The 13897-nt window shown below is 51.6% G+C and overlaps 1 protein-coding gene and 1 long non-coding RNA gene across 8 annotated transcripts in view; one reads left to right on the forward strand and one right to left on the reverse strand.

Annotated features, from left to right (window-relative positions):
• AMMECR1L (AMMECR1 like) overlaps positions 1–13897 on the forward strand; it is an 883688-nt gene that overhangs the window by 420111 nt on the left and 449680 nt on the right. The gene's annotated exons all lie outside the window — the stretch shown is intronic.
• The window catches only part of LOC144790993 (uncharacterized), a 245578-nt gene that overhangs the window by 220908 nt on the left and 10773 nt on the right, over positions 1–13897 (reverse strand). Inside the window, exon 2 of the long non-coding RNA XR_013602267.1 lies at positions 9962–10027. This is a non-coding gene — a long non-coding RNA (uncharacterized LOC144790993). The remainder of the gene's footprint in view (positions 1–9961; positions 10028–13897) is intronic.

Consider the following 13897-nt stretch of genomic DNA (forward strand, 5'->3'; position numbering starts at 1 on the left):
AGTACAGATGACCCTAATTGGTTTACAGGGCTAAAATTAATAATCCCAAGTGCTCTATTTGTGGTAGTGTGGTCAAGTTGCTTCGGCTTATCAGATGGTAGTTTTAAGCATTTGTTGTACACACAGTGTCAATAAATGAGACACACATTCAAGAAGAAAATCCGAGTCCAATTTAGAAAAATAACATAGATTTTATTATATAATTTTATGGTTTAAATCTTTGTATTGCATTTCAAACATAACAAGGAGGAACAGGACCTCCTGCTCCATCAAGACAAAGCGAAACAGACATCAGTTGTCGGCGCTGTCAGTGTTACCAAGTAATTGCTATGAGCGGGTCAACAGTAGACAACTTAGGGAAAACGAAGGAAGGAATCAAAGCATCAAACCCTCCCCACTCCCGCCCCGTCCCCCCCTCTGTCCACGAATCCTAGGGTTCTCACAAAAAGAGAGGTAAAAAGGTGCTAGCATTATAGGAGTTATTGCTTTTTCTGGGGATCGCGTGATTCAGGAATTTTCGTGTCCGCTAGCCTGAGGAGCAGCAGATATCGGGGGCAAGTCAATTACCTAAACTCCGCTGTGAGCAGTCTCAGGAAGGGTCGCCACAGCTCTGGGAATTCTTCCCCCCTACCCGCCAAAGTAAGGGATAGTTTCTCTATCCCCAGCACCAACCATAGTCTTTGTAACCAGCCCGCATGTGGGGGAGCTTGTGGAGAGCGCCAATGGGCGAGTATGTTGTGGGCAGCCGCCCCTAGAGCAATGGCAATAAGACGACCTCTTCTGGATTTTAGGGGGTATGTCAGCGGGTTGGGCAACCCTAAGAGGACGTAAGCGGGGAAGTGTGGGAGTTGTGTATCAAGATGAGAGTCAATGTCATCCAATATCGTGGGCCAAAAAGGTTGGATTCTATCACAGCTCCACAACAGGTGCTCTAAGGTGCCTAGTTCACCACACCCCCTCCAACATCTATCAGTAATACGGGGGTCAAAACGGTGTAGGCGCTCTGGTGTGTGATACCAGTAAGTGGCAATTTTGGTCAGTGTCTCCGTGAGCCCTGCGTTGTAGGCTGAGTGCCGTGCCCTATAATATATGCCACTCCATTCTTTGTGTGAGAGGGTTCTACCTAGGTCTCGTTCCTATCTTGCCCGACCTGCGTTGTAGGTGTGGGTGTTGGCCACGAGAAGATGTTTGTATATGTATGAGATTCGTTTTTTGTCTGATGTTCGCATGACCAGCCATTTCTCATAAGGGGTCAAAAATCTCTTAGCTCCCGGTTTAATTTGGGGTTGGAGAGCCCAGTGCATGAGTTGCAGGTAATGCATTCTATCCGTCTCAGGGATGGCATAGTCTGTTTTAATTTGTGGAAATGGGATGATGCCCTGTAAATCTAATAGATGTCCCAGAGACCGACAGGGGGAGAGGCGCCAGTTCGTGAATGCTTTGGGATCCAATCCTGGAGTAAAGTTGGGGTTATTGAACAATGGGTCAAGGGAGAGGGAAACGATAACCCATGGGAGATAGCTGTGCGGTCCCAAGCTTCCAAGAGTGTACTTGTGACATGGGAGGCGTAAAGGTTGAGAGGTCGGTGTTTCCTCCGGAGAAAGGGGATACCCTGAAAGGGCATACCTGCAACCGCCTGGTCCTGAAACAACCAGTGCTTCTCGGATTCCAGGCGGTGCCACTCTACCAGATAGCGGAACTGCGCAGCATAGAAGTAGAGCTGCAGGTCTGGTATACCGACTCCTCCCTGTTCCGGGGGGAGGACCGCAATAGTGTGCTTGAACCGCGGCCGACGGCCTCGCCAGATCAAGTGCGCCAGCTCAGACTGGGTTTGTTGGATCCAACCTGCTGGGGGCGCAGAGGGAGAATTTGAAACAGATATAGTATCTGGGGGAGGATCGTCATCTTGACAGAAGCTATTCTGCCGAACCACGATAAGGGGTGGTGCTTTCATCTGCGCAATTCCCGGCGAATTTGCGTGCGTAGTTTATTATAGTTAGCCTTGATGGTAGCTGGGATGGTAGGGCCTAGCTGCACTCCCAGGTAAGGGACCGTGGCGCCTGACCATTGAACAGGCAGCTCCTCCCGCAAGTGGGACAGTGTGGTCTCCGGTAACGAGATGTTGAGGGCAACAGATTGTCTGCGTTGATCTTAAACCCTGAGGCCCGCGCAAAGTTATGCAGCTCAATGAAAAGGGCCCGAAGGGTCTGAGCAGGGTCGTTGATGGAGAGCAAGTTGTCGTCCGCGTATAAGCTTATTCCCTTAATGAGGGGGTGGTGTCGAACTCTGCGCGCGAGGGGCTCCATGTAAAGCAGGAAAAGAATGGGGGAGAGAGTGCACCCCTGTCTGGTGCCTCTGCCTATGGGGAAGCGGGAGGACGTCTGGCCGTTGACCCGCACCGTAGCTCGAGGTGAGCGATAACAGTTGAGAATACGGGTACATAGGACCTCCCCAAAGCCGAACCTTTGCAGCACTTGTTCTATGTAGGGCCAGTGGACCCTGTCGAAGGCTTTTCCGCGTCGATGGCCAATAGCATGCAGTCTGTTTGAACGTGCAACGCTGCTTCTATGAGATGGAGCACCGTTTTGTGTTGTCGCTGGTTTGACGCTGTGTAATAAAACCTGCCTGATCTGGCTCCACTAGTTGAGGCATATAAGGGGCTAATCGTGACGCGAGGATACTCAGATATAATTTGATGTCGATGTTAAGAAGAGAGATCGGCCTGTACGCACTGCAGGTAGTGACGTCCTTCCCGGGCTTCGGGATGACTATAATCGAAGCCTCCAGCATTTCCACCGGGATGGCCCCGGGTTGAACAAAGGTGTTAAAAAGGTCACGCAGCACGGGAGCCACTTGGGTGCAAAAGGCCTTATAAATAGCTGCAGAGTAGCCATCCGGGCCGGGCGATTTTCCCAGACGGAGGTGCGAAATGACCGCGATGACCTCTTCCAGCCCGATCCAAGTGTACAGCCTGAGCCGGGTCCAGAGAGGGGAGCCGTGCCTCATCGAGGTAGTGCCGGCTATGGATCGCATCAAGAGAGTCCCCACAGTATAACCTAGCGTAGAAATCCTGGAAGTTTTCTGCTATAGTGACATCGTCAGAGACGAGGACGCCTACAGGCTTGCGTATATTTTGAACCCCTTGTTTCTACCTCATTTCCTGAAGTTTGTGCGCTAATAGACAGCCGCATCTATCTCCCCCAGTGTAATAGGAGTAGCATAGGCAGAGGGCCGCGTATTCGGCTTTATCTTGGTCTAGCGCCGCAAGTTGTTTCCGCTCCATACAGAGCAGCCGGCAGAACCTGGCTGCACCAGTGCGTTGATGCATCTGTTCCAGCTCTGCCACTCGTTGTGTGAGCTCAGCGCGCTTCTGGGATTGTTCTTTATTGATGGCCGCGGGTTGGCTATGAACTCTCCCCTGAGGACAGCCTTAAGGGTAGTCCACTGTGTCGCCAGGGAAGTGTCTGCAGTGGCGTTGAGGGTTCATGTAGTTCGAGATAGCGGTCCGAATTTGGTCAGTGACAGAGGCCTGATGTAAAAGTGAGTCGCGGAGGCGGCTGAGTATGTGGGAAGGAGAAAGAAGCCGTCACCGGGGAATGGTCTGAAAGCGACGCTGTGAGAACTTCAGCGCCTGCCGCTAAGGCCACTAACCGAGTAGAGCACAAGTAATAGTCCAGCCTAGCGTACGTCTTGTGGGCCCCTGAGTAGTAGGTGTAGGACCGGCTATGGTGATGGAAGTGTCGCCATAAGTCAACGAGGCCCAGATCTTGGATGTGTGCATGGCCCGCCCGCGAGAGGGCCCCCACTTGACTAGGACGCTGACACGAACGGTTGGTACGGTTATCAAAGACCAGATTTAAGTCGCCCCCCAGAAGTAGGCGCCTCTCCGAGTTGGCTGTGGCTTCAATGAGTGCGTTGTGTAAGAATTTGTCCTGGCCCTCATTGGGCGCGTATACCGACCCTATAATAAGGGGCACGCCAGCAACTACGAATTGGCAAGTGAGTAGACGACCTTTTATTTCCGCCTCTCTCTGGATCACTTTACCCTGGAAGGAGCGGAAAAACAAAATTGCTACCCCGGCTGACTTAGTGGAGAGTGAGGAGAATAGTTGTGTGGGGAATGCTCGGGATTTCATCCTAGGGTGGTCTGTTGAGAGTAGGTGAGTCTCCTGTAGGAGGCAAACATCAGCTCCCGAGTGCTCCAGTAGTTCAGGACTGCCCGCCGCTTAACAGGGTTGTTCAGTCCTCGGACATTGAGGGTCAGTACCTTAAGGGACTGTGTGCAATCTAGTATGGAAGGAAGAAGGGAATCTGGCTTGGACACCCAGCCGGCGTGACGCACGGAGAGTCCGGTGGGAAGGCCGCAGTAGCGGTCTCGAGCATTATGTGCGCTAGCAAGCATGGAGGAGTGTGGACAGGGGGACCCCCCAGCTAAGGACCGAAACAAAAGGGAAAAGGAAAAACCCCGGGGAGAAAAAAGGGGGCGAAACCTCAAAACCCACGCCAAAATGTTCCCAAGCCTCCCTAACCCAAACACCCAATGAGCAATAACCGTGTTCAAACAAAGTCCGCCGTCCCAGGACGTCTGGATAATCAACCATGTAAGGACCATAGTCATTCAAGTGAGGAGAACCGCCCCGCCATCCGTCACCCGCCCAAACCCAGCAAGGATGCGTCAGAAGGGATCTTATTTGGGAGTATTTTCGGGGCCCTCATTTGTTGTCCAGGATCTCTCCAGCGAGGGCCTCAGTAGCTCTAGCCAGGGCATCTCGTTGGCTCCACGCAATTTTCGAGGCAGGTGGTCTCCGGGGGCGCCGTCTCCTGGTTTGTCGTTGCCATCCCGACGGAGAAATATCAGGTCTCTCGTTCGCGTCATCGATGTTGCCATCTTCACTCGTAGGCGTCAGGTCCAACAGGCGGCAGGCGGCCGACAGTGAGCGTAGCTGGTGCAGTTTATTGTTAAATCGGAAATTGAGGCGTAATGGATGCCCCCAGGGCTATGAGATCCCTTGTTGCCTCATATGGTCTGTCACAAGGCGGAACTGCCTGTGTCTCTGCAGCGTGACTAAGTTTTGATACAGCACCGGTGAGAGGCCCTGGAATGAAATCGGGTGCAAAGATCTCGCCTTGGATAGGATGGCTTCCTTAGTCTTAAAGTCCTGTACACAAACTAAAATGTCCGCAGGTTGTGCATAAGGTCCACGGAGTGGACCCACCCTGTGTGCCCTGTCCATAACGACTGCCGCTGTGTGGGAGTTACCCAAGATGTACCAGAAGAGGCCGGTGGTGAAGGCAAACAGGTCTTTGGTGTCGTCAGAGCTTCTCACCCCACGGATGCAAATATTATGCCTGCGGGATCGGTTCTCGATGTCCTCCAGATGCAGCTGCATGGCCATGTGTTGGTCTTGTAGCCTAATGACTTCCTGCTGTAGCGTTGTCAAGTCTGTTACTGTGGCATCAATTTTCTCCTCCAGCGTGGCTACTTGTTCTCCGATGTTATCAACATACCGGCGCACCTCTTTAAGTTCCGTGGCAAACTCTGCCTTCACCGACTGAATATCCTCTCGCTCGCAGCGTGTGGAAGAGCGACTCCAGAAAGGCTTTTGTGATGGGCTCATCCCCGGAGGCTCCAGGCTGTTTAGACGACTCGGCTTCTGGTGCTGCAGTTGCCATGTCCGGATTGGATTCTGCGCGGCCAAAGATGTCTTTCAGAGGCTTCACTTTAACGCTTCTGGCTTTGGACATACTCTTTTGCATTCCGCGATTACCCAACAGGGTGGGCACAGGACTGTCTGTAGGAGGCTCTTATCAGTGGAGGGCGTGGCACAAATTTGTAGGGCTCGTACAGTGCCCCTAGAGTATGTTGTAGCGTGCTATAGGCAGGCCTCAGGGTTCGTGTCACTCCGTCGCCCGAGGGATGGGAGCGGGCCGTAGAATCAGCTAGTATGCAGGCACTGTAGGCCCGAAGGGAACACCACTCACCATCTGTGCGGGGCCCCGGGATCCCCCGATGCGGTCAAAGAGGGCGCAAAGTCTCACACCCTAGGCAAAATCGGTCATCTGGGTCACCTCAGATGCCCGTCTCAAGCCTCACCGTTCTGAGTATCACGGAGGCAAGGCCCAATTGGCCCACAGGAGATCCAAGGATGGCGGGAATGAGGCAAGCTTGCCGATGGCAGCCAGGGAGGAAGGCTCGCCAGACCAAGCCGCCCCTCGGGGAGAGGACCCAAAACCAAACTGCTGTGATGGCGGATCAATGGGCAGGCACAGCCCGTTGTCGGTCCTGCATGGGGGGTAGTGTTGTCTCTGGGTCAGCCCTCAGACGCTCTAGCCGAGGCTGTCACCACCCCGAGCCGGGGATCTGCGCGGCCCGCCCCGCTGGGACCAAGGCACAGGCCGCAAGCAGCACTCGACCCGTGCTCGGAGGGGGCTCAAGGAAGAACCCCGTCAGGCCTGTAGGGTGTCAGGGTCATCCCTAGATGGAGCGTCGCCACCCTCGCTGACCCGACAGGTCAGCACATCTTCTAGCCGGTCCCCAACTGCCCCGGCCTCACCTGTCGTCCTAACGTGTGGTGTGTAATGATGTAGGGCTTCCTCCCCACCCACCCTAAGCCGGGGATCTGCGTGTCCCACCTCTGCAGGGCCGGGTTGTGTACAGCACTCAATCCGTGCTCGGTGGGGGGCCGCGAGGTTTCCTCCGTTCGGACGTGTGTGTCGGGCGCCAATGCCCCAGGCGAAGCTCTCCGCCGGTGGGCCCCGAGCCGTGGGCTAATGCCTCCGGGTGCCAGACGATCTTTCTCAATAGCACACGGCCCTCCTTGCAGCCTCCAGTGATAGGCCAACGGGGCAGGGGCGTCCGCGAGGCAGGCAGGCAAAATCAGTCGCAGGCGCCAGCCAGTGCCGACCCGTGAGCCACTTCAGAGGCCTCGGGCTCACGTAGGCTGCTTCCCCTGCACAGTCGGCCAGCTGGCGCGCACGCGTGGCCGGTGACCAATGCGGCGCAAGCAGGCCCAGTGCCTCCGCTGTACAATGCCGCCAGTAGCGGCGTCTTCAGATCGCCGCAAGGATCCTCGGGGGTCCTCTGGTAGGCCAACGGTATGGAGGGGGCCAGTTGGGCGATCAGAGAGGGAGGAAGCTGGCCTTGGTGTCCCGTTCCCCGGACACCGCGCTGTCGAGGCCGCTCACACGCAAGCGGCCGGGTTCGCCTCTCCGATCCTCCCGACCCCGTCACCACCAGGATTCCAGGTGCAAGCCCAAGCGGATCGGCGGCCACCTCGAGGGTTCACAGTGCCAATCCCATGCCAAATGGGCCCCCGGGAAGCCGTGCTGTGCTGCTTCGGGCGGGCGACAGGCAGGAGCTTGGAAATGAGCGCCCTACCTCTCCACCATCTTGACCACATCCCCTATTATATAATTTTAAACACCAAGATCATTGGAATAAGTTAAGTACTTCCAAAGCTATAGGTTTTTGTAGAAATAAAAAAATACTGTTGAATAATGATTTTGAGGTATGAGCCTTGAACGCTGTAATGTTATCCTATGAGAGAAACATACACTGCATAGATATATTTGTGAATGTTTTTGGGGGATGCCTTCTAGGAATTAGGATGCTGAGGACAAGGTCCAAGAAATCACCAGCAGTTCGGTTTTACCTCCCCTAGTGTGTTCGGGTGCAGAGCTGCTGATCATGTTGGTAGCCTTAAGCGCTACACGTTAAAGTCTATGTAAGAAGTACCTGCAAAAGAAAGGCTGCAAGTGGGGATTTGGGTACAAGTCTGGCAGAACTCAAAGTAGGGCTCAGCTCTTGAGGGTCTCTGTAGCACAGGGACACAGTCGGCTTACCTGAACCTGGGCTGGGGGACTCAGCTGCTGAGGTGTTTTGTCTGGCAGGTTGCTGTAGTTAGAGGCTCTCACTAGGCGTTGGTGACAGGGAGAGTGAGAGAAAATAGGGCAGAAAGGACACTCTCGACAAAGGCCTTGTTAATCCTAAAGTCCCTCAATGTCAGGTCGGTGTTTGTGGTGTCCGGACTGCACACGTACAAACCGTGGTAGATGCAAGGGCTCTGGTACCCATGGTATTGGTGCTGAGAGGCTCCTGGAGGGGTCAGCATCTCGAGAATTGGTGAATGCGACTGGGCTGACCTCTTGGAGACAACCTCTTCTTGGCGAGTTGCTCTCTCGATGGGCTCGATGGCCAGCAAGACGAAGTACCGGGTCGATGCAGTCGGTGTCTGTAGATGCAGGGGGGTGGCTCCTCCCCCCCAAGAGAGATGCTGGTTGATTGTTGAAGGGAAAAACTGTCCTTATGGGGTTGGGGAGGCTGTTGAGCTTCTAGATGAGTCGGTCTTTGTGACTGTCGCAGTGAGAGCTGCCAGACAGGATTTGGCACCATTCTTGGTGCAGTACCTCTGTTCTCACGACCTCAGCTCTTCTTTGTCCTTCCTTTGGTTTCCAGTAGACAAATCTGAGTTCCCGGTGTCAGGGGGACTCCTAAATACTGAATTTAGGGGCATTCAGGGGAGTGTAGGGTAGTAGCCAATGGGCTGATTACCCCTGGGGTAACTACACCCCCTGTATGACCATTTCCTGTGGAGTGGGCATATTCATGACCCAGAGTTCCTAGTTTCAGCAAATCCAAGATGGTGAAGCCCTTTCTTGACTGTCCACTTCAGTTGGTCCACCTTAGGGGTGTGCCTAGCCTGAAAGAGTGTGACACACCTTCTATCTAATTGTCCCGTCTGCTGTGCTGCCAAATGGGCTTCAGGGTAGGGGTTGTGTTCCCCAGGTCTAGCGAAAGCCAGGGTCACATATCAAAGGGGGCACAGGCTTTGAAGCCTCTGGCCTAAATATGTTAAATCGTTAGCATCTTGCTGGAGGAGGTGCCTCTACCTTCCTCCGGAGCAGCCGCCATTGTTTCTGGCCTTTGAGAGTTTAAGGTCTCACCTATAGGAGGGGTCAGAAACGTGTCTGTTTTGACAGGCTGGACGATACCAGTCAGCCAGCACACTAGAGGACTAATATGTTTTCAGAGTGCACCTCTAAGGTTCCCTCTCAGTGCATGCCCCAATAAATCTGATACAAGTATCAGTATAGTTTTATTGATACAAGGTGTTTGATACCAAACACCAGTACTTTCAGTGCAACCATTATGTAGCTGGGTAACCCATAATGACTAGTGCCCAGTACATTATTTTAACATGGCTGCCTGATCACTTGCAGTGCCCTAGTAATGGTAGCATTGTTGGAATCCTAACAGTGGTTCAAGTACACCATTTAAAATAAAAAAAGTTTGAAACATAAATAAACACCATTAGCTGAATAGTAGAACTTCAGTTAAACCAGAAGAAAGGAAAAAAGAAAACAAAAGAGGGTGTTAACTAGTAAAACACCCAAAACCCATGCACAGATAATTTTGATTTGGAGAATTTATTATCAGAAAGTGATACAACAATAATGGTGCTCGCAAGGTTACACAATGTTACAAATATAAGCAATGACATGTGTAAACAAACAAATAGTGGCTGAGGGAAACTACAAAAACATGGTTCAAAACAAAACTGAAACACACAACAAAAATGTATCCTCTTCCTTTAGAGCCACATCTTAGCGTCAACGATGTTTCGACCCATTATTGATTTAAGGGTCCTCATCAGGACCAAATATCAGACATAAGAGGGTCCACTGGATTTCAATAAAATATCTGTGACAAAATATGTTCATGGGTTTCAGAAAGCTGATAAATATGTTTAAAGCAAAAGCAGAAAAGGGAGTGTACCTTATAGCCCGAAAAGGAGAATGACTAGATACATCATACACCCATAAAATTAGTAAGTAATAGATAGAAAATAAGAAAAAATACCACAGAAAAAGTGCATTAGCTGAAATAAGAAAAAGTGCATAGGGTTTAAACCAAATTGAACCCGAAGGTATTAAACTAGAAAAAGAAAAAATTGGTAAATACCTGTATCATCAAGAAGAGTGTATCAACGCAAAATATGCATAAAGCACGCAACATCCAAAACAGCTACTGCAAGAGAGAAAACTCTGTCAAAATATAAAAAAAGGGGGGAAAGCAGAAAAAATAATCCAAACTCCCATACTTATTTGATATATTAAGAGAGAGTGAGTTACGCTATTTGTCAACATACCGGATGGGATGTTGATAAGCGTTAGCTAGCAAAAGTTGATGATTGTCAATAATTAATATAGAGTCCTTGATTTACAGGGCTACAATAAAATTCCTGTGATCTATTAAAGACAAAGAAACAAGAATCAATTGAGATGGAAACCCATTATCCAATAAATGCGTACTACATAAAGGATGCATACTGTACCTAATAACAAATCTAAAGAGTACAGCGGTAATGCTGGAAAAGGGAAACCCCGTCAGTGTGCTCATACAAACTGTAAGCATATAAAGAAGCCAGTAAAAACATATTCACATGTCCCACAAAGCAATATACTTGGGGCCGTCAAGGGCCACATACAAAATTAAAAGTGGGATGGAGGAATAAAACAGACTTCCATGAAGCGAGATGTTTACAAGCTGTAGGCATATAGAGAGGCCAGTAAGGACATATCCACATGTACCACAAAACAATATATGCGGCAGCCGTCAAGAGCCACATACAAAATTGCAAGTGAAATGGGGTAGTAAAACTGACTTCCAAAAAGCGGAATACATTCAATAGGGCCACTGCGTGCAAAACATGTCAGTGCATGACTAGATAGGTGATGCGACCCCTTTCCAATGGTACCCCGCCTTAGTGGATCCCTGCTTGGGGATCGCCCCAGGATGCAATGGGGTGAACTGTGCCGGGATGAGATGCAGTGTGCTCCCCCCCCCGTGTTCAAAAGGCTGCCTTGAGCCAACGAGCTGACGAGCTGTCCTGAGATGCACCTGTGTGCCTGTGGAGAGGTACTGTGACCTGTGAAGACTTGGGCACCATTTCTCTGCTCCTTACTACTCTTTGCTCTCTACTGATGACAGGCTAAACCCAGAAAAATGTGTCAAGAGAGAACAGCACTACCTGCACCACCTTTGGTGAAAGACTACAGCAACTTTGAAAGTAAGCACACTGCATTTACCAGCATGCAATGGGGTGAACTGTGCTAGGATTAAAGGCAGTGTGCTCCCTCCCCGCTGTTATTTTTTTTTATATCGGTAGGGGTGGGGGTTGCCCAGAATGGGCTTGTCAGCCCCCCCCCCCCAAAAAAAATGATAGTCTTTCTGCCCCCTCCTGGGAGGCAGATGGGGCAGTAGCCCCTTTCTACCCCCGCCCCGCCAGGATGGGACAGAAAGCCCAGTAGCTACCAGGGATTTTTTTTCTAAAGTTCGGGTGGGGGTTGCCCAGAATGGGCATGCCAATGCCCCCCCCCCCCCCCCAAAGAAAGATGCCACAGCCTTTCTGCCCCTCCCCCAGGAGGCAGATGGGGCAGTAGCCCCTGATAAGCGCCACGGAGAGGGCAGAGAGTCCACTAGGCGCCACCGATTATGCTGGCTTTTCTATTAGTAGGGGTTAGGGCTTCCCAGAATGGGCATCCCAATGCCCCCACCCCCTTAAAGAATAGCCACAGTCTTTCTGCCCCCCCTTGGGGGCATATCGGGTCAATAGCCCTCAATTTCTCCCCTCCCAGGACGGCAGAAGGCACTGAATTTTCTTCAGGATGTGCCTACCTGTGGGTTTTGGGCCCTAGTGCAGCAGGCACATTGGGAAACCTAGCAAACCTGTACATTTTTTAAAACTAGACACCAAGGGAAATCCATCAGGGGGTGACTTGTGTGCCTCTCACCAGATTTTGTTACCAAGAATCCCTTGCAAACCTCAAACTTTGTCTAAAAACCCACATTTTCCTCACATTTTTGTCGTGAAAAGTTCTGGAATCTGTGTGGATCTACAAAATTCCACCCACTCCACGTTCCCCAAAGTCTTCCGACAAAAATGGTACCTCACTTGTGTGGGTAGGCCTTGTGCCCACGACAGGAAACGGCCCAAAACGCAACGTGGACACACCACATTTTCTCAGTGAAAACGGACCCATTTTTTGCAGAGTGCCTGCCTGTAGATTTTGAACCCTAGCTCTGCCGGCACCTTGGGAAACCCAGCAAACCTATACATTTTTTAAAACTAGACACCCAGGGGATGCCAGGGAGGTATGGCTTGCGTGGATCCCCCAGCGTTTTCTTACCCAGAATCCCCTGCAAACCTCAAATTTAGCTGAAAAAAATCACTTTTCCACACAATTTTGTGTGGGAAAGTTGTGGCATCACCGGGCTGACACAAATTTCCTACCACCCAGCGTTCCCCCAGGTCTCCTGATTAAAATGCTGCCTCACTTGTGTGGAAGGCCCAAGTACCTGCGATAGGCAAGGGCCCAAAACGTATTGAGGCGACATCAAAATTGCCTAGTACAAAACGACCTGGTTTTGCAAGGGGGGGTCACCTGGATTTTTGGCCCTGTGCTCGGCGGCCAGCTTAAGAAACCTACCAAACCCACACATTTATGAAAACTAGACACCCGGGGAATCCAGGGAGGTATGGCTTGCATGGATCCCCCAACGTTTTCTTACACAGAATCCCCTGCAAACCTCAAATTTAGCTGAAAAAATTACTTTTTCCACACATTTTTGTCGGAAAAGTTGTGGCATCACCGGGCTGACACAAATGTCTTTCCACCCAGCATTTCTCCAGGTCTCCCGATATAAATGGTGCCTCACTCGTGTGGGAGACCCAAGTATCCGCGACAGACAAGGGCCCAAAACTTATTGAGGTGACATCAAAATTGCCTATCACAAAATATTTTGGGTCCTTGCCTGCCGCGGGTACTTGTGCCTCCCATGCGGGTGGACCATTCTTTCTCCCTCCGTCCTTTTCTCCTTCCCTTCTTCCCAGTTGCCCTGGACGCCCCTGGACGAAAGGTTCCGCATCTGCTCACCCTCCATCCGAGGGCCGTCCGTTGGCATTGGCCCCCGGCCTTGCTGCGCGGCAACCATGGGAAGAGACCGGGTGCTGAAACCCCCCGCCACACAGACTAAAATAGATCAATACACAGTCATGGATTCCTGGGCGGCGGGGGAGCCCGTGGGAAGGGACACCCCCACCCCTGCAGACCTGTCCACCATCCTTCAAGTCATCCGTACCTCCCAATCCTCGGTGGATGACAAGATCGAGGATGTTCAGGTCGACGTGACTCTTATCCGTCAAGACCTCCGTAATGCTACGGCCCAGATCAAGGAAACGGAGTCTCGTATATCCATGGTAGAGGATTACATCCAACACCTTAAAGACCATGTTGCTCACCTTCAGACTCATACCCAAGAACTGCACAGGAGGGCCGAAGATGCTGAAAACAGGTCGCGGCGTAACAACCTCCACCTGGTGGGGTTTCCGGAGGGAGCGGAACAAGGCCGGACATCTGACTTTGCGGAGCGCTGGCTGCACTCGTGGATGCCCGAGGGCACCCTCTCCCCATGTTTTGCAATTGAGTGGGCGCACCAATCTCTTGTGCCAAACCACCTCCGGGCACGCCCCACAGGCCGATAATAATGCGGATCCTTAACTTCAGAGATCAGGACTCCATCCTGGCTGAAGCAGGAAGCTGCAACACCTCAAATACCAGGGACAGACAATCATGATCTTCCCCGATTACACCCATGAGGTCCAGGGCCAACGTCGCTTGTTTGGAGAAGTAAAACAAAAGCTGCGTGCCCTCAACATCCAATACAGGCTTCTCATCCCGGCCCGTCTCCGGGTAGTGTTCCAAAATAAAACCCTTTTCTTCGACTCCCCTGAAGTGGCCTGGACATGGGTGACAGAAGAGCGCCCCTTACGACTAAACACCGGGAGCACCTCTCACAAGGACAGTAGTGAGGATGCCTGTCTGGCCCGCGGCTACA

The sequence above is a fragment of the Lissotriton helveticus genome, chromosome 11 (assembly GCF_964261635.1).
Source record: "Lissotriton helveticus chromosome 11, aLisHel1.1, whole genome shotgun sequence".
NCBI classification, from domain to species: domain Eukaryota; kingdom Metazoa; phylum Chordata; class Amphibia; order Caudata; family Salamandridae; genus Lissotriton; species Lissotriton helveticus.